Genomic DNA, 26805 nt, shown 5'->3' on the forward strand with positions numbered 1-26805 from the left:
GAATGCAGGAGGAGATGCTGGGAACTGCAGCACTGCTCCTTTGCACCGAATTATTTCATATTTATAGTGGTGTTAACTCAGATCCACCCCAGGCTTTTGCTTGTGGCATCTTTAAAGCACTTGGAGGCTGCTGCAGTAGCTGTCTACATTTCTACAGCCTAACAGCCAAGTCGAGGGAAATGCAGCTCCCTGACTGCACAGCCGGAGCACGGGGTGAGGGGTGGCCAGAGCCCCGTGTGCCCTGCTGCCAGGCCGAGGGGATGTGTGAGCACTGCAGTGAGCTAACGCCTGCCTTCATCAGCTGCACAGAAGGCGTTGCCAGCCCCTCCTCGTGTCCGGGGCAGCGTGGGGTGATGCTGGCCCACAGACCCCCCCCCCAAGTCCCGGCACCTGCCCCAGCCTGGGCGAGGGACGTGGCGCCGGCCTCCCCCTCAGCGGCTGTGCGCAATCCATCTTCGTGCGCCAGCCCTCCACAGCCGGCATGTGCAACCCATCATGCGGGGTGCTCCGGCAGAGCAAAATGCTCCGGCCAGAACAGAACAAAGCTGCTGCTGCCCCTTCCCCGCAGCCAGCAGCTCTCCCCGGATGCCGGGCGGGGAGGCCGCCCGGTTATGATGTGTGACAAATCTAAGCGATGACAGAAACATGTAAATCTCCTGTATTATCGGCCCTCATCTGAATGTCTTTACAACGTATACAAGTTGAAGGATTAAGTGTTGGGAGAGGTTTCCGAGCTGCGGAGGTGCTGCGGGCTGGTGTGACACTCTGATTAAGACACTGACAGAGTGCACAAAAACCCATTTGTTGGCGTGACATGTCAGACGGATGAAGAATCAGTCTTTGTCTCTGCGAGTTCGGTTTTCTTTCAGAAAGCCTTTTAGATCGGCTGCAGGAAAAGCAAGGAGGTAAGTAGCCCATTGATTTGATACAAGCAACATGCAAAGTACATAATAATGAAAATCAAAATCCTTTCATCGTATTAGTAAGGGCAACGAACAATGTGAATTAATGCGAGCCGCATATCTCTCAACTTTTACTTTCAAAAGTAGTCCGCATTATGTGGCTAATTCTCCTTCCACCCATGACTAAATTGTGTACCGAGCTTTACTTTTGTTTGATATCGAAAAGTAAATGATAGAAAATTGGGTCCAACAATATGTTCTGATTATTCCTGCACTATAGAATATTCTCTCAATGTGACAAACCCTGTTTATCCCACTAGGGAGAAAGGGGGAGGGATCACTCACGATTTATCGGCATGTGCCGTAATATTAAGTTAAATAGCCACGCTGGTATTTAACACTGACAATGATATTTTTATTTCCCTTTTTCATGATTATTAAGATATTCATTTGTAAACTCTTAACTAAATATAGTTTTGGTATTGGGAAACAAAAGTTATTTTGGAAATGACCACTTATGTAGAGAAAGGCTCGCCATCCTTCCAGCCCTCCTCCCTCCACGTCACTCTTTACTTCCCCGGGAGGTAATTGCTCTGCAGTCTCAGAAATTTCCCTCTTTAGCCACTCTGCATATTCAGCTATATAAACTGCCACACTGGAATCGTTACTGATTTCCTTCATAATTTAATCAATTCTTACTTGTGCAATAGAAATACTACCAGGTAACCCCATGTAATCATTAAGAAGTTCCATTTTTTATTTTTATTTTTTTTCTGCTGTTTTGTTTGTTTGTTTGCTTGTTTTTTACATATTCACCTTTAATTAATCGTCAGGATGGACAAAGACACCGGACTCCTTGCTTTCTTGTCCTGGCTATTGTCAAGCCGAGGATGGGTGCAGGGGATCGGGGCCCTGCCGGACCTGGATGCTCACAGAACTGACGCTCCCCTGCCCGGCACAGCTCTGCGCCTGCTCTCAGGTCAGCTGAGCTGCAGCCCTGCCCAGCCACGCTGCCGCCGAGCCCCAGTTCTGGCTGTTCTTTGAAGGAAAGGTTGGAAACAAATTCTAAACCAATTTACAATTTCAGCCAAAAGGATAAAAATCCACAAAATCAGTAGCACAACACTGAGGCTGTTTTACAATAATAAAAATAAAAGTACTGCCCCTGCCTGGAGTCCTTGCAGACCTTCCTGCCCGCAGGGACACACACCAGAAGTTGTGCCGGGCAGTCTGTGCTACAGAAGCATGGACTGCCCAGCATATTTAAGACAAGAAAGATGTCAGGAAGGCCACGTACCGGTTGAGGTATGAGGCACAGTGCAATTTCCTCGGAAGCCCCCCGAAGTCTGAGGTGTGGGTTTCCGTGCATGGAACTGGAGCCTGCAGTGCCCAGCACAGCCCCACGCGTGGCTCTGAACGATGCCCTGGTCAGAGGGCGACCCGAGGATGCAGAGAGGAGCAGCCATCTGGTCTGCTAATGTCTGATCGTACTTACACACAGCCAGCATCATTTTCTAAAATGTAGCCTATCAAATTCATATAGTTACATCTTTTATACACAACACCCAGTACTGTGTGCCCGGAGCACTGGACCTGGCTGTGCATTATATTTCGCTTGCTTTACCTTTTTTAAAAAGTCAGCTGGCTAAAAGTCTGACGTGCAGAAGAGAAGGAAAAAGCCTGCTCTGTGCCAACAGGCTCACAAAGAAATGCTGTGGACCCTTCTCAGCTCCTAGGGAAGGTGAGAGCCTGCAGCCCCCAGCCGCAGCTGCGGCAGTGCTGGGGCAGCGCTGGGTTGCTGAGAGGGGAGAAGGGAAGGTGTGGGGGTGCCCAGCCGGGCACAGCTGCTGGCAGCCGCTGCGGGGTGCAGAACAGGAGCAAGGCAGTGTGGCTGCACAAAGTACTTCTGGGTTTATTTATTTTATTTTTTTAAAGAATAGATTGAGTTAAGCAAGAGCAGGCAGATATCACATCCTCTTGCAATGTATTTAACCTCAGATATTACAGATGGCGAATGCAATATTATGTGGTAATTTTATATTGCTTATGTGCACATTTCTCACACTTAAGAATAAATACACATTGCTGACGGATTGGCGATTTCCAGCTGCATTCACCTACCTATAAAACACCACAGAACAGTGCGGAGAGAGAACATCGCTGGCAAACACCTGTGCAAAACGCTTCGGCGTCCCAGTGACGGGATCTCCCCGCCTCCCCCGCGGCTCTCCCGGCCGCTCTCCCCGACCTCGGGCCCCGCCGAGCCCGGAGCCGTGCGAGCGCCCCGGGATGCACTGCAGCGGGCCCGGGCCCCGCTCCCGGGAAGCGGCCAAAAGAGGGCAATGTTGCCGTGCGGAACCGGGCCCGCCGCAGCCCCCGCGGCCCGGGGCGCGGAGCGGAGCCGAGCGGGGGGAGCGGAGCGGAGCGGAGCGGAGCGGAGAGCTGCCGGGATGCAGCCCTGGGGAGAGCACGGGGGCCGCACCGAAAAAACGATTTTTTTTTTTTTTTTTTTTAACATTTATTTATTTATTTGTTTATTTTCTGGGTCCGTCGGGTTTTCGCTTTCCCAAAGGGGAGGTGGCGGCGTGCGGTGCCGCGCTCCTGTCCCGGCAGTGCCCGGCCGCCGCCGCGCTGCCATCCCCGCGGTCCTGCGGGTCGCCGGGCACGGGAGGTTTCAGGAGTGTCCTCGCCCGGGGACATCAATAAAAGCCGTGGGGGGAGGAGGGGGGCAGCTGTGCGTGGTGTAGGTGGCTCTAGGAAAGCCTTATTTAACATGGACTTAGTGTAGCGCCAGCTCCGCTTTTCATTTCTGCAGCCAAAGCTCTCACACCAGCCATCTCATTTCTGCTGCCTCTCCAACATCTGTCAGTAGCTGTACCTGAGAAAGTCTGTTATTAAAAGAATAATAACTGTATTGCGGGTTTCTGAACCCAAGATTGTATTTTCTTTCTCAAATATTCATTAAAAATATAGATTGTATTTTATTGAAAGTGGCCTTTAATGAATAGTATTCTTGTTTGCGTACACGGAGTAGCTTCCAGTGCAATTCTCTGACAGTAATTGTGGTCTGAATTGAGACTGCACAATAACTGAGTGCAGTTAATGGCTATCCTGTGGATTGAGTGCTCCACTTTTGTCATTATCAGGCTACTTTTTAAAATGCAGAAATTAGTTAGGCCAGCAAAGAGTTAATTATGTTCCTGTGACAGGAAACCCTCAAAGCACATTAATTGTGGAGAATTCTTTGTCTTTAATGCAGAGCAGAAATTCGAAAGACCTTGGCAGATGATATCATGTAAGCAGTTACAGAGCATCATTTAAAAGAAAGAGGAAAAAAAAAAAAAGTGATACGTTCATGAGGAAACCCTCCTGGTAAGTAAACTCGTATCACCAAGGCGAGCTGAAATCATTTTGGAGGCATCTACTGGTTTCTGTGCTGCTGAAGGAAAAAATAGACACCTTTTTCTTATTCTTTTTGAATACTGATTCTTTCTGAAGAATCAGAGTCTGTTTGACTCTGCTCATTTCCAGCCTCACTATTTCCTGGCATTTTTCAGTTTCTAGCTCTCATGCCTTGGCAAAAAGGCGTGTTAAAAAAAAAAAATAATCTTGAAAACTTACAGCACAGGATGCTGAGGCTGTGACTGCGCTGAGACTGAGAGCAGTGCGGAGCATGACACGAAATCATGGGCTTTGCGCAGGGGCGCTCCTGGCGAGGCACTGAGGCTGTGGGGACACACAGACCGGGCAGGTGCAGGTGGTGACGGCCACCAGGAGCTGGGCAGGGACTTGGCCACCTCTCTACATGGGACAAATGGAAACACCAGATCCCCTTACCGGGAACAGGGATCCACGAGGAAAATCCCAGAGCGGCTGCCTGAACTGGCTTCACCCCAGGAGCATATTGAGTCGCCGTGTCCTGTGTGTTGGCATTGCCGCAAGACCTGCGAGTAAGTGTTGATTACCGGGCTGAGGGGGAGCAGAAATGATCAGCACAATCAGAGACGGTGCAATTAACTGCAGTATGTAAAAAATAAATTAAATAACACCTCTCTAATGATCACGCTCCATGCTGGGATGAGTGGGCTGGTGTGGAGGTCACGTACACCCTGTGTGGGGAGCGCCGGCTGCCCACCCAGCACTGCGCCCGCACCAGCGCCAGTACAGCAGCACAGGGACAAGGAAACCTCCACGGCCACTACAGTGGGAGGTGGGATGCCTCTGTCCCAGGAAGCTCGAAGGAAAGCCAGGCAAGTCACTTGACTGCTGCTCATGGTTTTCTTTAGCTGTTTGCCAGCGAAAAAGCTAGCAGAAAGGTAAGCCTTTTGCTGAGAATGAAAGGGCTCTATCACAGACTCTCAGATTTAAATACTCTACTAATGCATTTAGTGCAAATACGACCATGGAAGAAGCAGCAGTACCATTTGGAACATGGTAGTTAAATTGCAATAGCCCTTTGTTAAACAAACTTTAGGTGCTTATAGGATGGATCTAGTCACAGAAGATACGCTTTGGCTAATGAAGCAGTGAGCTGCAAGAGCACATGCGGAGTGTGCCTATTTTAAAATTAAAGAAGATCAAAAATACAAAAAACAAACAAACAAAAAAACAACAAAAAAAACCAACAACAAATAACAACAACAAAAAGAAACTACCCCAGCCCATCCCACAAAATAATCCAGCCTTAAAAGCAGCCTGGAAAACAAACAAACAAACAAACAAACAGACAGAGGAGCAGACAATAGAAACACAACAGGTAGCTTCCAATAATAAATAGGTAAAACCTATTGGACCTACAGAGATGGAGTTGCTGTGCTCATGGACTTTGCAGAGCAGTATGGCCATCCACAGCCTGAGGTCAGAAATGCAGATCCCAACGCACAGGTCCCCTGGAGGAGTAGGAGGGATGTAGCGGAGGAGTAGGAGGGATGTAGCAGAGGAGTAGGAGGGATGCAGTGGGGCAGGCATATGGTGCCCAAACCCCAGACCTGCCTCTGAGCAGAGCTGCCCCTCAGCACGGGCTGCATCCCCCCTGCAGGGAATGGATGCAGAACAAGCTTTCGCTGTTGCATTCTTTCTAACAAATCATAATACCTCAAGGGGCAGCAAGAATTCAGAGGATGTTTCTCCTTTTGCTCATCATTTTCTTGTCTCTGACCCTATACCATGAACATCAGCAGAGCCCTGACCCTTGCAAGTTAAGAAAGCACCGGTGATTCGGGCTGAAAACCGAACCAAGCTCTGATCTGTATACTCCATTATTCATTGCCAATAACATTTCAGAAATTATAAGGGTGCTGAAAACTTAGACAATGGTGTAAGAAAACATTAGATCGTTACTTTCAATTATGGGTCAACAAAATTGTTTCCATTAACACAGCCAGTAGCCAGTTTTCATACAGAGTTATTTATTTCAGTTGTTGCAAACTTTCTCAGCTTATTTACTAATTCAGCATAACCATTTAACTAAGTCAGAGTCAACTGCATTGTGTATCTTGCCAAATACCCAGGCTTTTCCCTGAGTATTGCAAATTATGAATAAACCTCCTTCCATTCAAAGGAGGAAAGTTGAGTGTAACCACACTTAGAAACACCAGCTCTGTAGAAAAGGAAAGATTAAGCACGGCTGTATCTAGGCTTTATAGTGAAAAACGGAGAGGGAAATTTATTTTTTACATAAATGGTTTCCATGGAGACTTAATTAATCATTTTAATTCAAAGTATTAGCATTGGAAGCCAATACCATCACATTTCTGCTATGTCTTAGAGCCAGGCAAGCATGCACGAGGGGCACTGGTGGCCGCCGGTGGGTCCCAGTGCTGCTAGCCCACCGGGAGCACACCGGCTGCTCCCCTGCAGCCTCAGGGCACGCCAGGAGCCTGCCAAAACCTGGCTGCCCCAGCCTGCTCCTGCCGCCTGCTGCCAGCCCCAGCCCCGTCCTTACAGCGCTGGCATCAGCAACCTGTGCCAAACACCAGAGCTTCATCTCCGGGCTCTCATCAGCACGGGAGGCGCAGGAGATCCTAACTGGCCCTTCTGTTCCCTGCTAAGAGATGAAACGCTTCAGAACGGGATGCTCATCATCTTACATGTTAGCTTTTGGGCCTCTTTGAAGGTAAATGTATGCACTTCCGATGGATCTCTGATGTTATTGAGCTTGACAGTGAGTCAAAGAGATGCTGTGAAAGTTCAACGGGGACAGTTCTTGTATGTTAAAATATACTGGTGTATGTGGACACATGGAGAGTTTGATAAGACTGGTGGACGTCATTCGCTCAGGACCGATTCTTTAGCCACTGAAATTGAAGGGTGAAGGTGCGGTGTGGGGCTGCTGGCTTTGCTAACACCCAGCCTTCTTCAGCAAACCAATGACACAGAATTATTTTTAAACATTTAAGCCCCATGCAGATCTGTGGACAGCCCAAAACTGAGCTCAGTTTCAGAACCTCAACAATTCAGAAGGAAACTCTGTGACGGTTATTAAGATGTATGTTTCATGCCAGCTAAACCTGAGCTCTCCCCACTTACAGAGCTGAAGGAGGGATAAATGGTTTGAAGATGTATCTGAGCTCATATCTAACCATCTCTCTTTACTAAAGAAGCCTCCAGTGGTTCTTTTTATCTAAATCAGATGCTGTTCTGTCTGGTGAATGAAAGGGGGGGCAGGTCCCACCACAAATTATACTAGTAATTCTTTTCCAGAACTAATTAACTCAAAAGATACTGTACTGATTACAGAAAAGGTGTTAACAGAAGCTTAAGAAGTTGAAAACAAAATTAAGCTGCATTTGAGAAAGGCTCTCTCCTTAATCTCAAGTTTGTGATGTATGAAATACTCCAAATGGAACATATTGAGGCAAATTATGAATTTCATTATTTTATGTTTGAAAAATCACAGTATCTGGGAGAGAAACGAAAAGGGATATCAACAATTTTCATTCCTCCTTCAACTTGCCAATTTATTCTATTTAGATAACACAAGACATAAGGAGCTGCTGGGGGTGATTTGAAAATTTCACGTCTCCAAAGTGTGGGACTCCGCTGGGTGTGAACTTATCCTCCCCCTGTCCCATGGAGGTCAGAACCCTAAGAAAGCCCAGATTGTCCGGGGGGCAGAGCCCCACAGAGCCCCCATGTCCTCTGGCCAGGCGGACAAAGAATGAGGACAAAGCCTACCCCCAAGAGCTGCAGTGCCCCCACCTCGCTCGGATGCACAGCACTGCACCCAAGGGTACCGAAGGGCTACAGAGCATTTTTTATACTTTGCTCATATATTGAAAGCACATAGTTAAGAGATTTGTTATCCTCTAGAACATCAGTGTTGTTACACCGTCCTCGATCTGGGGAGCAGGGTCAGCCTTCTGCTTGCATCTCCTGGACAAGGACCAGCGCCCGCTGGGGAATGCAGCCTTTCCTCTTCTCCAGGGGTGGCTCTCACCAGCTAATGGCTTGGTATTTTGGAAAAAAAGTGCAAGTCTTTGAGTATTATTTTCACATAAATTACTTACAAACCAGAGATTGAAACTTTTAAACTCGATTCTTTAAGTTTTGTAGCATCTTATATTTCAAACCATTTTGGACACTGTGGGTGATATTTCTCTCTTCCATCCTATTTTCTCGCACTGTCCCCATTCTCCTTTTCCATACATCCTGCTTTATCCTCTGACTGCAGTAATTTCTCTAAAGCTTTGCATTTACACCAATAGAGGTCCAACATCATTCTGATTTACACCTAGGACAAGAGGAAAATTGAGCCCTTTGAGCTGGGTGCAGATATTTTCTGAGGCAGGAATAGAGGCTGGAGCCTGGGGAGAAGGTAGCTCCCAGGCAGCAGGGGGTGGATCCGGGAGAAATAACCCATCCTGGAGCAGCCATCCCCTGCCAGGGACAGCCCTCGTGCCTGTCCCTGCTCATGTGGGGGACGCCAGTGCCCAGATGTGGTTTTGTGCCATCACCTGCTTTGGAACATGTAGGTGAAATTGGCCAGGCTCTGCTCAGACTGGGGGACCTAACCCCAGGTTTCTCAGCTTCTTCCCCTTGTGCCAGTCATGGTTTCTAATTAGCTTCCCCAGCGGAGGAAGAAGATAGATTATGTTTTAATATCTGGAGACTAAAATTAGTTTATATTTTAGCAAGTTAGCACTTCTTAGCAGTTGATTTACTCTTGAAGCTGCAAAATCTGCGAGCTTGCAATTAATCATGCGTTGGTCATTTTCTTTCAAAAATATTCAGTTTGCCTGTCTGGATCATAATAGGGGAAAACACATAATTCGTGCAGTTAGGAATTATAGCCCATGCTCAGCTCTGTCACAGTGCGTGTCCTCCTCTGCTCATTGTCCTTAACTTGATATAAGAATGTATTTTCACAGGGATTTATCTGAGAAAAGCATGAGAGGGTTATCCACTAAGAACTAAAATTCTCGTCAAGTCATTTGTGGGACAAAGGTTTTTAAGATCCCAATATCTCAGGAAAACCAAAGCTGCTGCTGAAAACCTCCTTCTGACTGTACATAGCCTCCATCTACCCGCCTGCCTGTGACTGCACTACTAATCATCTCATACCTGCTTGTCTCTGGGCACATCTGGGTGAAACCTGTTCGTTCTCATACAAACACCCAGAACAAGTTTCTAATGAGACATTAATAGGTGGCAAAGGCAGCTGTGCATAAACATGAGTTTGTTTAAAAATCATAGACCATTCACTTCCGAGGAACTGTTTACTAATAAATCAAAAATAAATTATTGTTTTCTGCTGACATTAAGTAACCTCTGCCAAAAAATTAACCTGTAAACTGTTTGACATCACAGAGTAATATATCAAAATGCTGCCAGCATACTGATCCCTCACTATGCTGCTGCAACAAATCAATTAGGGTACCAATTCTGTTCATTAGAATTCATTTAAATCTCAATTAAAAAGTTAATTAAAAGTAAGAGTGAGAAGGAAATCATGTCTAACATTCTTATTAAACTCAAATCACCAAATTAATTTTAAATCCAAATCAGCAATCAGAAGTGGAAATATAAAGAAAAAGGAAAAAAAGCAGTACAGTACATTCTCCTGTGGGAAGGGGGAAGGCGTTTTCGCTCTAGTACTCCCAAGGAGAACTACTTTCTGGACCATAACGCTGATCATCATCTTGTGCTTTGCAGCTCCATCCTATTTTATTTTAAAATATAGCATGTCTGATTTCTCAGATAAATTTGTCTTTGTCAGACTGAGCCTTCAGCAACCCCTTGACTTCAAACAAATCCTGCTCACACTCTTTTTTATTGACTCGTTCAAAACTTCTCAGTTGCTTTTTTTTTTTTTTTTTTTTTTTTTTCTTTCTTCTTCTCCACTCCCATGTTAGAGAAGAACTGGGCATCCCTGCCTGGAACAAAACCGTGCTCCCCACAGGATGGCTGCTGGCAGCCTTTGTGTTGCCAGCACTTGGAAGCCGTGGTGCGAGGGGCCGGGGTGTGCAGCATGCAGGGGGCACGCTGGTGGCATGCAGGGGGCACATTGCTCCCCATGCCAGCTCCTCTGCCAACCACCTCCCCATCTCCCTGGGTGGCAGGGGCAGAGGGAGGCAGGCCCTGGGTGCGTCTCGCTCAGCCGAGGTGTGATGATGATGACCTACGACTTTGCAGAGATTGTTTTTAATTAGAACACAGAGCTTTCCTTCCCGGCTGGAGGCACCGTGGCTATTTCTTTTGTTTTCTTAAGGTCCAAAAATAGAGCCCCTCCGGTCGCGAGCATCCTCCTGACAAGCTGCAGAAAGCCTCAGACTAATTTCATATGCAGTTCTTGGCACCGAGGTCTGGGTGGAGGTGGGCAGGGTCCACCCAGCCTTTCAGTCTCATTAATCATTTGGCTTTCCCTGGCTGCTTGCAGCATCTTCTGGAGGAACCCTTCTCTTTATTCATTCAGACAACCCTTTGGATTAAACAGAGCCAGCTAAATGTCAAACCAAATCTGAGTCTTGATGCAGATAATCATTTCAATAATATTTCTCCATTTGTGCCCAAACACCAAGGGAATAAAGCTTTTCTGCTGTCAGGTAGTGTAAGACTGCAGTTGGTGTAAATGCTTGACATTGAGCCAGATGGCTTAGCCGTGCCGCAAACATATGTTCAACAAGCAGGCTTGCACACATTGGAATTTTATTATTTTGAACTGGTGAGGCATGCATATTTATTTACTTGACCCCCCTTTGGTGTCACTTTGGTATTAAAACAATCAGTTATAAAGCTTCTCCAAGCAGCAGGGCAGGCCTGGTTTATAAACCGCTTGTCAGGCTCCCGTCAGCACCCAGAGCGCGGTCCCTGCCCTCGCGCGGGCTCGGGGAGGACGGGCTCCCAGACCACCCGAGAGCAACGAGCGGCTGCCCGGCCCCGGACAAGTGTTTACTGCCTGATTACACCAGTAATTTCCTAACTTCTTAAAAAACAGGATCTTTCGACAGGTGATACATTATGCTCTGTCAAGTGCATCCAAAACATCTTGCTGAGATCACCAAATTAGAAAAAATATCTGTGCAAAGGGAAAAAAATGAACAGGATAAAAAATTAAAATCTTTGGTTGGGGAGCAGCGGTCACCAGACACAGTGCTGAGCAAAGGCGGGTCCTTTTTTTTTTTTTTTTTTTTTTTTTTGTCAGGTTGGTATTAAAAAGCCAGACATAAATCTCAGTAATTTCACAAAACAGCACAACAACGACCTGGGAGCCAGTCCAGAACTCAATAAAAGCTGTAGGAAGCTCTCCGTTATCTCAAATGTGTTCTGGATCAAGCTTGCATTGTATTTTTGGGTCCCAATCTTGGAGACACTTAAAGGAGTTCAGTGATTTACTACCGTGCCTGCTCTAATACAATGGTATGTTCATTCCTTTTGTGGCAAAGCATCGACATGCAGACTGCAGAGCCCCAAAGAGCCGTAAGGCCGGTGTACAAGCCCCAGAGATCCCAGGACGCTGCCTTTGTGTCGCTAACCCTATTGCAACCCCGGTGGGCTCGTCAGTTTGCACCATGCTGGGCTGCCCTCACCCTGCGGCGGGCTGAGGGGCGATGTCTGCAGGCAGATGTCTGCAGCACCCTCACCCGCACTGCCCCAGCCTCTGAGCACTTTGGGGCAGGCTCTGGGATGCTTGGCCCAGACCTTGCCACGGCTCTGCAACACACCTCAAAGAGACGGGACCATCAGGGAGAAGTGCCTGGCTTCCCCTGAGGCACTGCATTTAGAGGTGTATTGTGCTGTTAATATTCAAGGCCACTTTTGTACCATAAATACTAAAGCGCTGTTAAAGTAATTCAGTCAGATTTGTCCGCTCTAGGAGGTAAAAGTCCACCCCTTCCAACGAGCAGCTGGCACAGGTCTCAGCACGCACGGCTGGCCTGCAGAAGGACACCCTCACACAATAGGTGATCCCAAAATACAAGAGCCATTAATTAGTCCTTCAGAACATGTCACCGTTCCTACAGAGAGCGGCAGAACTTGCCAGCCACTCGGGTAACAAAGTAATTAGGTGCACATCGTGGCAGGGCCTGCCGGCTCAGAGCAGCACCGCGCACTGCAGCCGTGCCTGCACTTTGGCAGCTTTGGGTAGCGAGATACAAAATGCTGTAAACCAGCACCTGCTCCTTGCCATCGCGTGTTCAACTACAACTGGAGAAAAAAATTCCCATGGCTTCAGCTGGGACAGGGTCAAGTGCAAACTGGAACGTGGCAATAGGTGCAGCCAGCCACCTTCTGTGCGCTGTGCATTCCTCCTCGCCGTCCCTCTGCAGCCCTTGCCCATTGCTGGCTGTGCCTTCATCTTGTGCTATCTCAGCTTCGGGGCGAGGACCATCAATTATTTTTGTCTGTAAAGTGCCCTGCACATCTGGGATACTCTTTAAATGGTACTGATAATAATGTTGGAACTACTGACAATGCTTTTGCCTGCTCCCCAGTACTCGAGCATGCTGTAGCAAATCGCTAAGCAACACCGATTTCCCCACTTGTTTCCAATTGCATTGTGCTTTAGGGGGGGTCTCTGCTGGTCTTTCCCTGGGGGCCAGCCCAGGTGCTCCCACCCACCAGCAGGCTGGAGCAGAGACCCATCCGGGTGCTGCTGCTCCATGTGCTGGCAATAGTGCCCAAGCACCCAACATCCTAGCACCATGCGCTTCACTCAGCACCAGCAGCGTTTTTAGGCAGTGACCCCTTTGTTTCTGCTCCATGCCTTCAAGATTCATGCTTTCGCTTTTCAGTGCAACTGTGCAGTGAGTTCATTTGGTTAGTTTCCCTTCAGGAAGGACGGAGGAGCGCGGTGGCACCTGTGGCAGCACTATGCCAGCCATGCCCGGTCAGCCGCCCTGGTAGGTGCCGGCTTTGCATAGCCTCGGGTGTGAGATGATGCACTCCTGTGTCCGCAGGAATGTGTGCTGTGATCCTGAATCACACTCGCTGGATTACAGATTTGGTGCATGTGAAATAGGATTATCCTCAGTATGAGATAAAATTCTTTTCTTCCCCCGTTTTAAACCTTTGGAGACGTTGAAGGGCACATACAAATGGGCACGCTGACTAAATGAGATGTGCCATGCCATGGTAGCCGAGATAGATATGTCATGTTTAGATGCTGTTGTGCCGCCAGAAGTACTCATTTCAAGCTAATCAGTGCTGCTAAACAGTCATTTTGATTTATATCTGTTGATAAATCACTCTTCCTTAGCAAGGCCTAGCTGGTGTTGTGGGGCCAGCAGGGGATTGCTCCGGGGACAGGGCTGGGCTGAGCCCCAGGCAGGGGGCTGGCAGCCAGCGGCACAGCTCCAAGGGCAGCCCGAGCCCCTCGGGGACCACAGGGCACGGTGTGAGCCCACCCCATGCCAGCTCCCCCTGCTGCCCGGCTCCCCCAGCCACCCCGCACCACCTGCGGGCCCTTCGCTTGCCTCAGGAGCAACCAGACTCAAACCAGAAGGAAATTATGGAAGGGGAAATGGCTCACGAATTTTCCTATTTATTTTGTTGGGCTTTGAATGGCTTCCCTCTGGTGAACAAACCTCGTCCTCATTTGTATCATACGAGTTGATGGCTGCACTACCTATGCAAGAGGCCCGAGCGGCCGTGCTGCCCCACCGGCGGGCCGGTCGGTGTGAGAGCAAAGCGCTGCTCCTGGCTGCCGCACCTTCCACTCAGCAGCTGCAGATCCCTTTAAACCCAACAGCTATTTGACCAAGAACTCGTGTTGCATTTAATCCTAAACACATTTATTTTCTGTTTCCCTGAATTCACACCCTTTCAGTGGAAAGCTAGTGGGTGTTTATCTTTGGTATTTATGCACTGTCATTTCAAAGTATCTGAGCACAACTTTGGAAAAATAGCTCTGCCTCCACCGTGGAAATCTCGTATGCAATTACGAATACCATTTTTTGAGAGCCTCTTCAAAATCCTCGGAGGAGAAGCGTGAGATAAACAGACGGTGCTTGCTGCCAGGCCACCGAGGGGGTGCTCTGTGGGTGGCAGCCCCCAGGCTGCACGGCCAGCCCCAAGCTCTGCACGGACCGGGGGGCACCACGTATAGGGGCTGCTGCTTGTGGATGCAGCACGTGCGAGCGGCCGTGAACACACATATTGCCTCCCTGCTGATGGTGTTGAAGGGTAAAAGCTTGTCCTCCCCATACGTGCCGATGAGAACACCCCACAGGTGCAGTGCCCCGGGTGCGCTGCCAGAGATGGGGCAGGCAGGGAGCCACATCCCCCTTCTCTCCGTGCCATTCCCCTCCAGCTCTTTGCTCCACGTTGCACCTTGCTTTGTTGCACTACACAGACTCTTAGGAAACGTACACAAAGCAGTTTCTGATGCCTCAGTGGAATCCTTCAGCTGAAGCTTGGCGGGGTCCATGCCTGCGATCAGGTGAGGTCCCGCTGCTGCATAATGGAAATCCCCTTCCCTGGCGGTACAATAAAAGTGTGTCTGTGTGCAGATCTAAACTGTTCCCAGTACTTACATTAGCGATAGCACAAATGATTGAAATACGGTCCTGGCAAGCTAATATGCTGTGTTTGGCAGTAATTTAACCACTTGCCTAACTATAAGTGTATTTAGAAAGCGATGAGCAGATAAAACAATATACTCATTAAAGGGAGAGTTATGAGAACGAGGCATTCATTTTCCACCACCCTCCTGTAAAAATGATCTGAATTTGAGCCTGATGTGCAGCCTTTCTCTTACTGCTCTGCAGCCAGTCTGCGTGCCCAAGCATCCCCATCCTGGCTCCCTGCCTGAGACTGGGGAACCCTCCTCGGGTGGTGGGGACTCCCCCAGCCCTGGCATCAGGGGGTGCCAGGAGCAGCCACAAAGGGCTCAGCCCCACGGGGACTGATCTCATGCCCATGCAGCAGCACCCCAAGCAGAAGGCAGCGGAGCAGTGGGACCCTGCTGGTGCTTTTTGGGAAATGGAGGGACTGCTCCTCTCCTCAGCCAAGCCTCGGTAGAAAATACAGAGCGAATCGCACCCACCAATGATTTTCCTGTAAAAAAATGAAATGGAACTGGAGTTGACTTAGGATATAGATCTCTATCCTCTCAGTCATTTTTGTGCTATTTTTTCATAAACTTGGCTGCTTCTCGTTTGCCCTCTAATAATTCTCTGAAGGCTCATTTCCCCTGTATAACTCTGTGTAAACACAAAGTTGAGAAAAGGGTATTTAGACTCATCCTTCAGGAATGCTGTTTTTGAGAAAATGCTTGTTTACCTATGTCAGTAATTTTCAAAAATATAATGTGCATTCGAAGATCAAAGATAATTACATGTGAAAACTCCAGCATTTCAATCAGGTCGAAACTCTGGCAGAATTGCATTTTTAACACCCCTCCACGCAGGCTTACTTTATAGCATGAAAACAATGAAAACATGAGATATCAGCCTGCTCTAACAATAGAAGGATTAGTACAGACCACACTGAATGTATGATGGCGTGGGTCCTTTATGACATTATTCTTCATGAGTGAGGAGGGACCTGATAATTCATATTATTAGGTCTTCCCTCATGAGTAAAGATAAATGTCATCAAAGGTAGGAGCCATTATGTATTCTATACAATGCAAGTCACCTCGCTACAATTTTTTCTCAGGGTATTTTTTAATTATTTTATTTTTTATATTTTTTTATGCAAAGGGGAAAATATTTGTAGAAGCTCATACAGATTCTTTCTTAATATATTTTTTGAGGCTATGGAAGAATAAGTCGTCGATGACATGCTTGGCACACACCGCATTCCTCTGTTTTTATCCTAATTCACAGAAACGGACAGCCGTAAAAAGCAAATCACAGCTCTGGTTCCTGCATACCAAAACTGCACCAGCCTTGTGTGAATGCAGAGCAGGTGGCAAGGCAGAAGCTGATGCCCCAGGTGCCACCGAGGCAGTGGCTGTGCTGGCAGGGGGTGCCCGACTGCACCTCCAGCACCCCCAGTGCCCTCAGCAGCTTTCAGAGCTGCCCAGCACACAGATTTTGAGTTGTTAAATATATCCTAATTGTACAGTCAGTTTGAATTACTGAATTTGCTCAAGCACCTTATTGATTACGGGTACAAATGAATTGCGCCAATAATTCTGTGCTACTCCTGCTGCTATGAGCATGTCATCAGATGAAAACTGCTTTCCATTTAAAAAAGTAGTGGCAACATCACAGTGAAATGAAATTCATTCATTCTAAAAATTAAGTAAAGGAAAGAGATTAGAAAACCTAACCTCTAACGAGTCAAAATTTACCAAGTAGAAGAATTCCAAAACCAACCCCTCTGAAAAACATGAAATTTTAACCCAATTTTCCTGAGCAGCTGGTTCATGGAGGCTGATACCAAATACTGGGGCACTGGGACAGGCTCCCCAGGGCAGTGGTCACTGCATCGAGCTAGCTGGAATTCAAGAAGCATTTGGACAATGTTCTCAATCACATGATATTTATTATTATTATTATTATTATTATTATTATTATTATTATTATTATTATTATTATTATTATTATTATTTCTCTTTTTTTTTTGGGGGGTGGCCGGTGGCCTTTGGGGACCCAGGATTTGAACTCAATGATCTTTGTGGGTCCCTTCCAACTTGGGGTGTTCCATGATCTCCCCAACCCTGGGCCAGTTGCACTGCTGCTGAGAGGCCCAGGCTGTCCCTTCCGTACCAAGCAGGCTCTCCGTGCCATGTCCCCATCTGGTGTCAGAAGGGGCATGGGGCACTGAGCATCCCAGGACCCCCCATGCAGTGTGTCAAAGGCTGAGGTGCACTTGCTCCTGGCAGGTTTGAAGGCCCCTCACCAATTCTCCTTTAGGGTAAGAAAGCAAATCATAATGCAGAATAAAACGCATTCAGCTCCCAGGGGGGTGACCCCGAGCAGGAGCAGGGCACACGCCTGGACGTGGTTTGCTGAGCGTTACCTGCCCGTACTGCGCTCGGCTCTGTGCGTGACTCCGCCAGCCACGCTCTGCTTGTGCTCCCGCGGGTCCTTTAGAGGGAAAACGTTTGTCCCTCAGTCCAGAGACTGCCAAAGTGCTGCAGACATTTCAGCTCAGTGTTAATGAATGTTCCTGAAGCGTACAGCCAGCCTCGTCACAGCGCTGGGTGCGGGGTGGGAGCGGTCTGTGCTGGCCAAGGAGGCAGAGCACGAAGCCCCGTGCTCTCCGAGGGTGCTCTGGGGAGAAGCACGTACCATGAGAGCCCTCTCCTGCTCCCTGTGCGCTTTTCTCCCTGCCAGATCACAGTGGTTGTAATGAGGGACGGAGACCCCGCACATGTTATTTACAGGGGTAAGGGCATCGCAGTGGCAGGATGGTTCCTAAATCCCCCGGCTGGAGGCTGGGCCTGAGGCAATTCATCAGGGAGGCAGGCAAGGACACGTGCCCATGCCTTCAGCAAACAGGAATATGCACGTACACACAAGGGCAATTACTTTGTGCGAATGTGACAAGGGAAAATTGAACGTAAAGTCTGCTGTAAACAGCTAATAAATCTTGCTTTCTGCGGCGTGTGTCTTCCGCCCGGCCAGGGGGAGTCCCTGGTGCTCCAAACCCCCTATGTAGGGTCTGGGGCTGGAGCAGGGCTGGTGTGTGCCCCCCGCCCCCAGCAGCCCGTCCCTCGGGCAGCTCAGCACCCAAGGGCCCTGGGGGTGCCGGTGACCCCAACCACAGCAGCACCTCCCGGGGCACTGGGGGTGGCGCAGCCACAGCCGGGGCCAGGGAGGAAAGTTTGTAAAGAAAGTACTGAACACAGACTTCCCGTGGTATCAGAAGGAAAATTTATGCATCGCCTTTGAGTTCAACTTCTCCATTAAAGCTTTTTCCCTATAATCTAGGGAGTTCTTATCTTGGTGACTTATGATGTTATGGAGGGGCTCATGCATGGAAAATGTCAATAGAAATAGTAACTCTAGAAGGGAAGGGCCTCCTAATTAGTCCCCATTTAGATTTTATGATGGCTTTGAGATCTGCTCATCCTGACAGTGCGCACTCTGGTTACATATTGTTCTAGCCTGAGGGAACCATAGGAAAATCCAGATTTATTGTACCTATCATACCAGCATATTTCATTTGCCATTATGAGCAGCCATCTCGCAATGATGCAGGAGTATTTATTACAGATTAAATTGTAGGACCTGGATGGTTTAGTGAGGTTCTTGAGGTATCATTTATGTCATTAACTGGCTCATTATCAGATCTGCAAATCTCAATTCCTTTTTCTGTGCCTTCTGTTTCAGAGCCGGGGCCGGGGGTGCGTGTGCACGCGTGTGCAGGGTGTGCGTGTGTCACGCGTGTGCGGGGCCTGGGGCAGGGCCAGGTACAGCCGTGTGCCCGTGTGGAGCTGTGCCCGGGAGCCGCGGGCGAGTTGCAGCGCTCCACGGCCACACACGCAGCCACCAGGGCACAAACCCATCGTGAGCGAGGGCTGGTGGTCCAGCCAGCCCTCTCCCGTGTGTTCCTTCACTGATTCCTCTCCACTAAACTGAGACTTCAAAGTGAAAAGCTGAGAAGGGTGGTGGTAGGAGAGGAGGTAATTTAACTCTAATTATTTAACAAGTCTATTGCAAGTGTAAGCTTATTACCGGTTGCAAAAGAATATGCTGGATTTTTTTTTTCTCTGTCTTTTATGCTTTATCTCTGTTTGAAGAATTATTTGAAGAGGTTCAGTCCAGTCCTGATTGTTGTTGTGAAAGCAGGGGAGCGGGGTGCTCAGACCTTTGCTCGGCTCCCAGAGTTTCCAGAAAACTCACCGGGAGAAAGGAGCTTACCGACACTGCCTCTCCTCTTCGATTTAGTGATATTATTTGAATTTATTGTTCGATTCAACTTGTGTGTCCCTCCTTGTTGGTATTTGCCCTATTTACTCTCTGATATTGCTTTTTCATAAAACCAGGGAATGGCATTTAAGTTGTTGTGTTCTTTGGTATTAAAACGCACTTCAGACAAGCGCAGGAGGACACACAGGATTGCTGGGTTCAGGTCACAGACTACAGAGGAAAGCGCGCCATTGTTGGGTTGTGGAGATTAATTAATTCATTTGATGGCTAATATTTGCAGGGAAACTAAAGCTTTGGAAGCTGGCAATAATGCATAAGAAATACAATCTCTTATCTCCCATTGCTTCGCAAGCAAAAGGGAGTTAAAAGATTTCTGAATGTGTTTGCATTAGTTGATTGCACCTGAAAGTTATTTTTGTAAAAGTAGTGTTTTTTTGACTCTAAACTCATGGCATTAAAAGGATAAATACAGTCAATTACCTCCCAGTGATTGCTTACCAAAGGGGTATTTCACACCTGCTTTTCTGATGGCTTCGCAGCTCCTTGCGTGCCGGCAAGGTACGTGTTAGAGTGGTGTGATTTAAGTGTTTTGCTCTGACACAAAGAGAGGACCAGTCGTGAAAGGCAGACAAAAGCTAAGCCCAAGCACAATGAGAGTTTGGTGCAGACGTCTCCAAATCGGATGACTGACACTAAAACATTTTCTACACTGAAAGTCTGAACACAAAGGCAGCCACCACCTAGAAACCCCTCGGTTAAACTTGTTGCTTGCAACCTAGAGTTAATAAAACAGTGCTGAAAGGTCAGGTGGGAAGAGTTTCACTTCCTTCCTCCACACCAGGTAATTTAGAGGCTTCCTAACATCTTTGTCCTTATTATGCTGATTGGAGAGATCTTCCCCTATGAATGCCTTAAACTTTCACCCATAAAAATATATATATAAATTTTAACCTCTGAAGTCCGTAATACATTTTGGGTGTCTGTGTAAGAATTTCTTTAACAGTTTGTAGGTATCTTGTAACAGATCTATCTTGTCTGAAGTTAAATTGTGCAAAGAGGATTTAAAGCAAAAGACATGAGACTAGTTAGAATGCACTTTTTTTTTTTTTACTTAAAAGAATCAGAATACCACATATAATAAAAATCTTCAAATGAGATAATGAGATGGTTTTCTCTGTAACTGATAAGTGGCCCTTTTCTCTTTTTTAAATTTATTCTTCATTTTCCTTTCTGAATCTAAAAGAAGGGGCATTTAAAAACTTAAAAAAAAAAAAAAAAGAAAGGAAAGGAAATAACAAAAGGACTTAAGTGCTGTATATTTATCTTGTATCAGTCTTCTTATAGCTGTATTCATCACTCACACTAGGTAAGGAAAGCTTATTTAAGAATGGTAAGAATGTAAATAAGAAGTGGTAATGTGTGTCTTCTTTTAAAGAATATTTTCTGTTCTGAACAGCTGCAATGCCATTAGATAATTTAGATATTTTGTATGCTTTAAAACTACAACTACATCAGCAAGGAGAGCATCTGTAAATAGAAATGGTGTGAATATTGCTTAGCTATTCCCTTGGTAGGTATTTTAAAATGAAAATGGATTGTAATTATTAGGAAAAAAAAAAAAATCCCTTACCTGAGTTGATAGCCAATTACTGAGAACTTAGTGCTAAATGAGTCGTCTCTCGCAGCCTGTATACTATAGGTACCCTTGAATAAATACAAATCTGCAATGCTATAAATAGGCTCCTTGAAATAAGAGTCTTATCGGAGCCTGCTTTGTAATGCTGCTCTCACCAAGCTCAGGCTTTGCAGCATAATCTTAATATTGAGCTTGCTCTTTAATCTCCATTCTTTTTTAGGTTAGTCTAGACTGTTCCTGGAGCTGTAGCACTCGCTGGGTTGCCGTAGGAACAAGGAATTCAAGTAAATATGCTCACGGAAAAGAAATGTCTACTAATTAAATGTGGATAGCATTGATAAGTTGCCAGATCTGGGAGAATGAAGACCACGATGTCCTTTGATGTAATTCCTTAGAAAATACGTATATATATATATATATATATACACATAGATATACATGAGACATCCACAAGACTTATATAAGATACACATTTTTGCGGGGAGGGCTACATATGTTGAAGACGGAGACAACATTTTTATATAGAAGTGACACTTTATACGATTTTGTTCCTTTCAAGGCTGTAAATTCTGTAATCTTGTGCGTATTTCCTTTTATTGCATTTACATGGCAGATAAAGACGTTTGGCTCACGGCTGCGAGGGCTGGGAGCCCGGATTAATTCCTCATCAAACCTGAGCCCTGTGGCAGGACGATTCTCCCCTTCCCAGGGCATCGGGGGGAGGAGGCCCCTGGCCCTGGAGGCCAAAGGTGAGCCCCCCCAGATGCTCATCTCCTCGGGGAGGTGCAGGAGAGGCCCCCCTGCAGGGCATGGTGAGGTGCAGGGTGGCCAAAGGGGTCCTGGTGCAGAGCTCGCTGCCCCCCTGCATATCATCTGGAGGATGGACGGGCAGGCTTTGCTCTTATTCCACATTTTGGCTTTGCCTCTCTCCACAGCACCGCGTGCCTCTGCTTACAGTGCGTAAGAACAGGATGATAAAAGTCCTGCTCTCCTCGCTTTCTCTTTGTTTCCTACCTAGTAGATTCCTTTCTTCTCAGGAAAGGGTCACTTAATCTTGTGCACATAAATCTAACCCAGCCGGAGCTGAACTTGTCAGGGCTGCTCGGGCTGGTTGCTCGGGGATACTACAAAAATCCAAATTTTTCCAACTATGCTGTTCTGGAAGGAAATTCTTAAAAGGTAAATTGAAATGTTCTTGGTTGAATGCAACTGAACGTGTGCCTAAACAAGCACATAAATGAACAGGTTACAAAAATAAATAAAATATTTTCCTCTCTTTCAGGAATTCCGGCTTCACCAGTGGCCAGGAGGGTGCCTAACGTGTGAATAGGTACAGGATCAGGCCCTAACACTCCGTGCCTCTTGCAGCTACAGTCTTCACCCTCTGCCCGCCTGTGTCAGGCACAGCCTGCCCTTTTGGTGCCTGGAAGCCGCGGGCAGCAGTGGGCAGCAGGGTGCAACTTGCCATTAATTGTTCCTCTCCCCGCTGCTGGCACTGAGCGAGATGCAGATAAGAGGTGGCAGATCCCTGTTGTGGCAGAGAAGCATCTGGAAGAAAGACAACCTGATCTCCGTGCCCCCGACCATTTACAATTTATATGTCCTTGTCAGGTAGGGAGTTTGATGACTCTAATGTCATGTTTGTCCTTCACCCTGAGAAAATCTCCTTTTAAAGATCACCAGCCCATCTCTATTGACAGTAACCGTGCAGGTCATGATATTAACATGTGTTGGATTTTTCCAAAATACTGATCTTCTTTACCCGTAAAGAGAAAGGGGAAAATAGGAGCCTGTGATTCACGAGGCAGCCGGGGCTCGGGCCAGGCGCATCCTCTCAGTTCAGCTGCCTGAACTGACTGACGGATCCTGCCCTCCTGGCTCTCAGAAAGCTGCACCGTGTTAAAGAGACAATGAGAGGACAACAGAAGGCCTGTGTTTTGTTGTATTGTCTCCCTTTCCTCCCTCATGTTCAGAGCCAGGCAGGATCAGGTCCAACAGCAAAGAGCACACTGGCACTGGCACTGCTGCCCGTGTGCTGCTCCTGTCGTGTCACCAAGTCAAGTGTTCTTTCAGAAAGGCCACAGCCAAGCACTGTGTGGGCCATGCAGTCCAGCATTTCACAGGACACGTCCAACGCCCCTCCACTTCAGCCAGGCCTTGCTGTTGGTGTAGCTGCAGCATGCAGAAGTTTTGCCTCTTCCGTGAGAATTTCAGGGAAGCAGGTGCTGGGACCACATGGAGCCTCTTCTCATTTCTAAACCACTTACAAACAAGAAGTCAGAAACTCCCGCAGTCAGAAATTAGCTGAGAATAGACTTATTAGGTCTGCTTTCCTGCTGTCCTTGCCCGTGCAGCTTTGTTCTCTCCAGAGATGGAACAAGTGCCCCCCTCAGCACAGTTTCAGCTGTTCAGGGGATGCAGCTTCCACCACATCCCGTGGGAGACCACTAGGAACGCTCCACAAAACAAAAGTGTTTTGAATTTCAGCCCGTTGTTTTTTATTGCTCAACTCCAGCTCCCGGTGTTCACTTCTCTTTGAACCACTCCGTGCTTGCCTGCTGTGGAGCTTCTGCCTTCCCACACTGCTCTCACCGGGCTGGATGCAGTGGAGCTGCTTGTGGCACTAAGTTTGAGGAGCGTTGCACACTCTGGATGCTGTGGCAGTGGTAATCCCCTGCTGCTTTTCCAAGCTCTGCTCTCCCCTGCGGGACATGCCTGGCACAGGGTTTGCTGTCAGCCTCACTCCAGCCCTCACTGGGTGCTTTGTGAGGGTGATGGCCGTGCTCGTGGGGGCTCGCAGGGAGCAGGCTGCTTCCTCACCCAGCGCACTGCAATTACAGAGGCTAATTGAGGGCACACTGCAGCAGCGGGAGGTGCAGGCAGCGGCAGGGCTTGGTGCAGGGCTGGCAAGGCAGAGGCAGCACCGCCAGGCTCCTGAGCCCTGCTGCCACCTCCCCAGCACCCTGCCCAGCCCAAGAGCAAAGGTATCCTCAAACCAGGCACTGTGGTGGTGCCCGGCCCCGATTCCCCCGCTGACATTGCCTGCAGGAGCACTTGGGAGCACAGGGCTGGGTCTCAGCCTCTGGGACAGATACAGGTCTGTGTGGGCACGTGTTTGTATGCCAAGGTGTTGGAAACTGGAACAAGCACAGCACTTCTGAACCAGCTCATTAGTGTGCAGTACAATGTGCTTTTTCATCTCTGCAAGTTGCCTTCTCTGGCTAAGGGGTGGCAAAGCACGCACCACCGCCGTGCAGACACAGAGCACACCAGCCTGGCCCCGAGCCTGGGCATCACACAGAAACCCTGGATGCACCTCGCAGCCAGAAACCCCTCGCTGCCAAGGCCTGGTCACCACAGCGCGTGTTGTCTCAAGAAGGAAAATCCAGAGGTATTGCAGAGCCTAGGAATTTGGCTCATGCTTTTCCTGCAGGACCTGTAGAAGTGTGGCAGCCCAGGCACGCTGCTCAGCTGCCACTCCAGCTCTTGGATGTTTGTGTTTGGTAGTTCCGTCTTTACTCCTTGGAGAGCCTTGGGAAAGGGAGCCCAGTACAAAAAGTCTTCTGATACTGAATCTCAAATGCTTACAAGAACCATGTTCATCCCCCTTTTGTGTTGTTTTCCAGCACTGTTCCAGTGATTTCAGGTCAGAGGAAAATACTGCCACAATGCTCATTTCAGAGGAGGCTGTGGATCTGAGATTCTCACATGTGCTTACCTCAGCCGGAGTGCTTATGTTCTCATCCTACAAGAGAAGAGAAATAGTGATGCAGGATTTAGCCAACTGCAGTTCAACAAGCCCATAAAATTAAGAAGTTTTAAAAAATTACCATTAAGATTTATAAGAAGTGAAAAGAAATTTGGCAGAGAGAAAGACGAGACACATCTCTAACAAAGGCTACCCACCGCCAGCAACCCGTTCATTCCCATCGTGTCTTTCAGCACATGAGCTGAGCACCTCTGTGGTGGGGTTCCCATCATAGATACTGAAAATCAGACATTTGGGGTGAACCATCCACAGTCAGTGCTGGGAGAGCAATTCCACAGCATTGTAAGTGCCTCTGTGCTGAAGGAGGACTCCAAGATGCCCTCATGATGCCAGTGCCGTCCTGATGGACGAGCTCACAGCAGCTGGGCAGCTCGCAGTGGGGTGAGACTGGGGAAAACACTGTGGGCATCAAGAAATACTCCAGTCCCTGTAGCAGGCAGCTGTGCTACAGGAGCACGATGACGCCAGGGATGCAGAGCCCGCAGGGCTGGGTGGAGGGCTGGTCACACAGCCCTGCCCCGTCCTGGTGGGGTGCTGGCATCCAGGGGCTGCCCTCGCCCTACAGGGAGGTTTGCTGAAGAGGTGGGAGGAAAAGATGTTTGTCTGGGAGTTTGTGAATGTAATCAACAGCGGGTTTTGCTCAGGTGCTTACCTTACAGAGGCAATGATTACGTGGAGCAGGAGCATATAAAAGTACAGGCGATTCAACATAAGAAAATTCAACCTTAAAAAGAAAAAGGAAAATTCAAAACAATTACAAGGGTGCCTGATGCTGCAGTTCTGCCTGTCTGACAGGCAGCGGGCATTTTGCTGTGTTCTTGTAGAGTGAGCTGAAGGTTCGGTATTGCTTGCATGGGGGTGCAGTCTTTATCCAGGGCACACATGTAACTGCCATTAATTTAAGGGGAATTATGTGAATTGTACAGCAAGAGTTGACTATACTCCTGAGTATTGCTGTTATTATGTTTACCATCAATATTCATGAAGTCTTCTTAAAAAAAAAAAAAAAAAAAGCAGCAGCAGGGAAATTTTGCTCTGAAATACTGAACGGTGGTATCTTCTGGAAGCACTTGCAGAAGCAGCATTTTTTCACAATATATCTTCCCAGATTTCTCAGTGTTGCTCTGAGCTATGAGGACAGTTATTGAAAACAGCAAATTGTCGCGACATCACCCATCATCATGGCTGTGTTTGGGCTCTTCAGGAAATCAGTTGGCCTCAATTAATAATTTGCTTTGGAGTTTTCCAGCCTAGGTGACTCCCATGCACAAGTAACTTTTGAACAAAGACTCATGCAATAGCCTGCTTCTGCTTTGCGCTATGCTTATGTAGTTGGATGCTCCAGCATCGTCCGTACAGAATGCCAAATGACAAAATTCTCTGTTTTCCTTCCGTTCCTGCTGTAAAAGCGTGCCATCCGTTGTACACATCACAGCATTCCTCACTGCCAGCCCCACACGCTGCGGTGTGATTCGCGCAGCCAGCTGTGTGCGTCCCATGTGCCCACAGGGACCACAGCGGGGTGCTTGGGGTGCCCGGCCACGGGGTGCCCTGTCCTGGGGCCAGGTGGGGGTCATGCCACACAGCACCCCAAACCTGACAACATCCCAAACCTGCCAGCACCCCGAGCCTGCCAGCACCCCGAGCCTGCCCCACCAGCAAGGGAGGAGAGGCAAAGCGGGCCCGCGCCTTCTGTCGCTGCCTGCAGCCGCGGCCCCGCAGCAGCCTGCCAACAGGGCACTGCTCTGCCAGTTGTAAATTTTAATTGGCCATCTGGGGAAAGCACAAACCACTGACTAGAGATTAATCAGTAAATTAACCCAGGCATAATACACATTTCCCAGCGGGGCCCGGGCTGCTCCAGGCTGGGGCGGAGCAGGCGGGGATGCGGCAGGACGTGCGCGGGGATGCTGTTATTGCTTACCGCCGCGCCGCCGAACATCTTCGCTGTGTCCCGAAATTCCCTTCAGGGTGACCTTGATGGTGCCCCTGATTTGTATGGCAGTTGCAGAGAGGTTTCTTTGTAAGTGCTCAACACAGATGGCACAGGTACCGCTGCCGCCGGAGAAGTGTTGATGAATCAGTGAATGTGACAACTTTCCTCTGGTGAGCTGTTCGCGCCGTTTGCTGAAGTGCCTACGGAAAGAAACAACCGTGTGCCTGCAGCCCTACCGGCGGGCAAACCACAGGAGAGCCGAGTTTGTTTAGCCAGTATCCAGCCCTCAACACATG

At 48.1% G+C, this 26805-nt stretch overlaps 1 long non-coding RNA gene across 3 annotated transcripts; it reads left to right on the forward strand.

Moving 5' to 3' along the window:
- Positions 1-18683: 18683 nt before the first annotated feature.
- LOC137858742 (uncharacterized) lies at positions 18684-26521 on the forward strand. Of its 3 annotated transcripts, none has more exons than XR_011097968.1 (4): positions 18684-19726; positions 21025-21088; positions 21418-21983; positions 22087-26521. It is a non-coding gene; the product is annotated as an uncharacterized lncRNA (long non-coding RNA). The 3 variants fall into 3 exon arrangements; XR_011097970.1 differs by lacking the exon at positions 18684-19726 and adding an exon at positions 19831-20201 and having other exon boundaries at positions 21030-21088; XR_011097969.1 differs by lacking the exon at positions 18684-19726 and adding an exon at positions 20215-20534.
- The last annotated feature ends 284 nt before the right edge of the window (positions 26522-26805 follow it).

This window comes from Anas acuta, chromosome 6 (assembly GCF_963932015.1).
Source record: "Anas acuta chromosome 6, bAnaAcu1.1, whole genome shotgun sequence".
In the NCBI taxonomy this organism is placed as follows: Eukaryota; Metazoa; Chordata; class Aves; order Anseriformes; family Anatidae; genus Anas; species Anas acuta.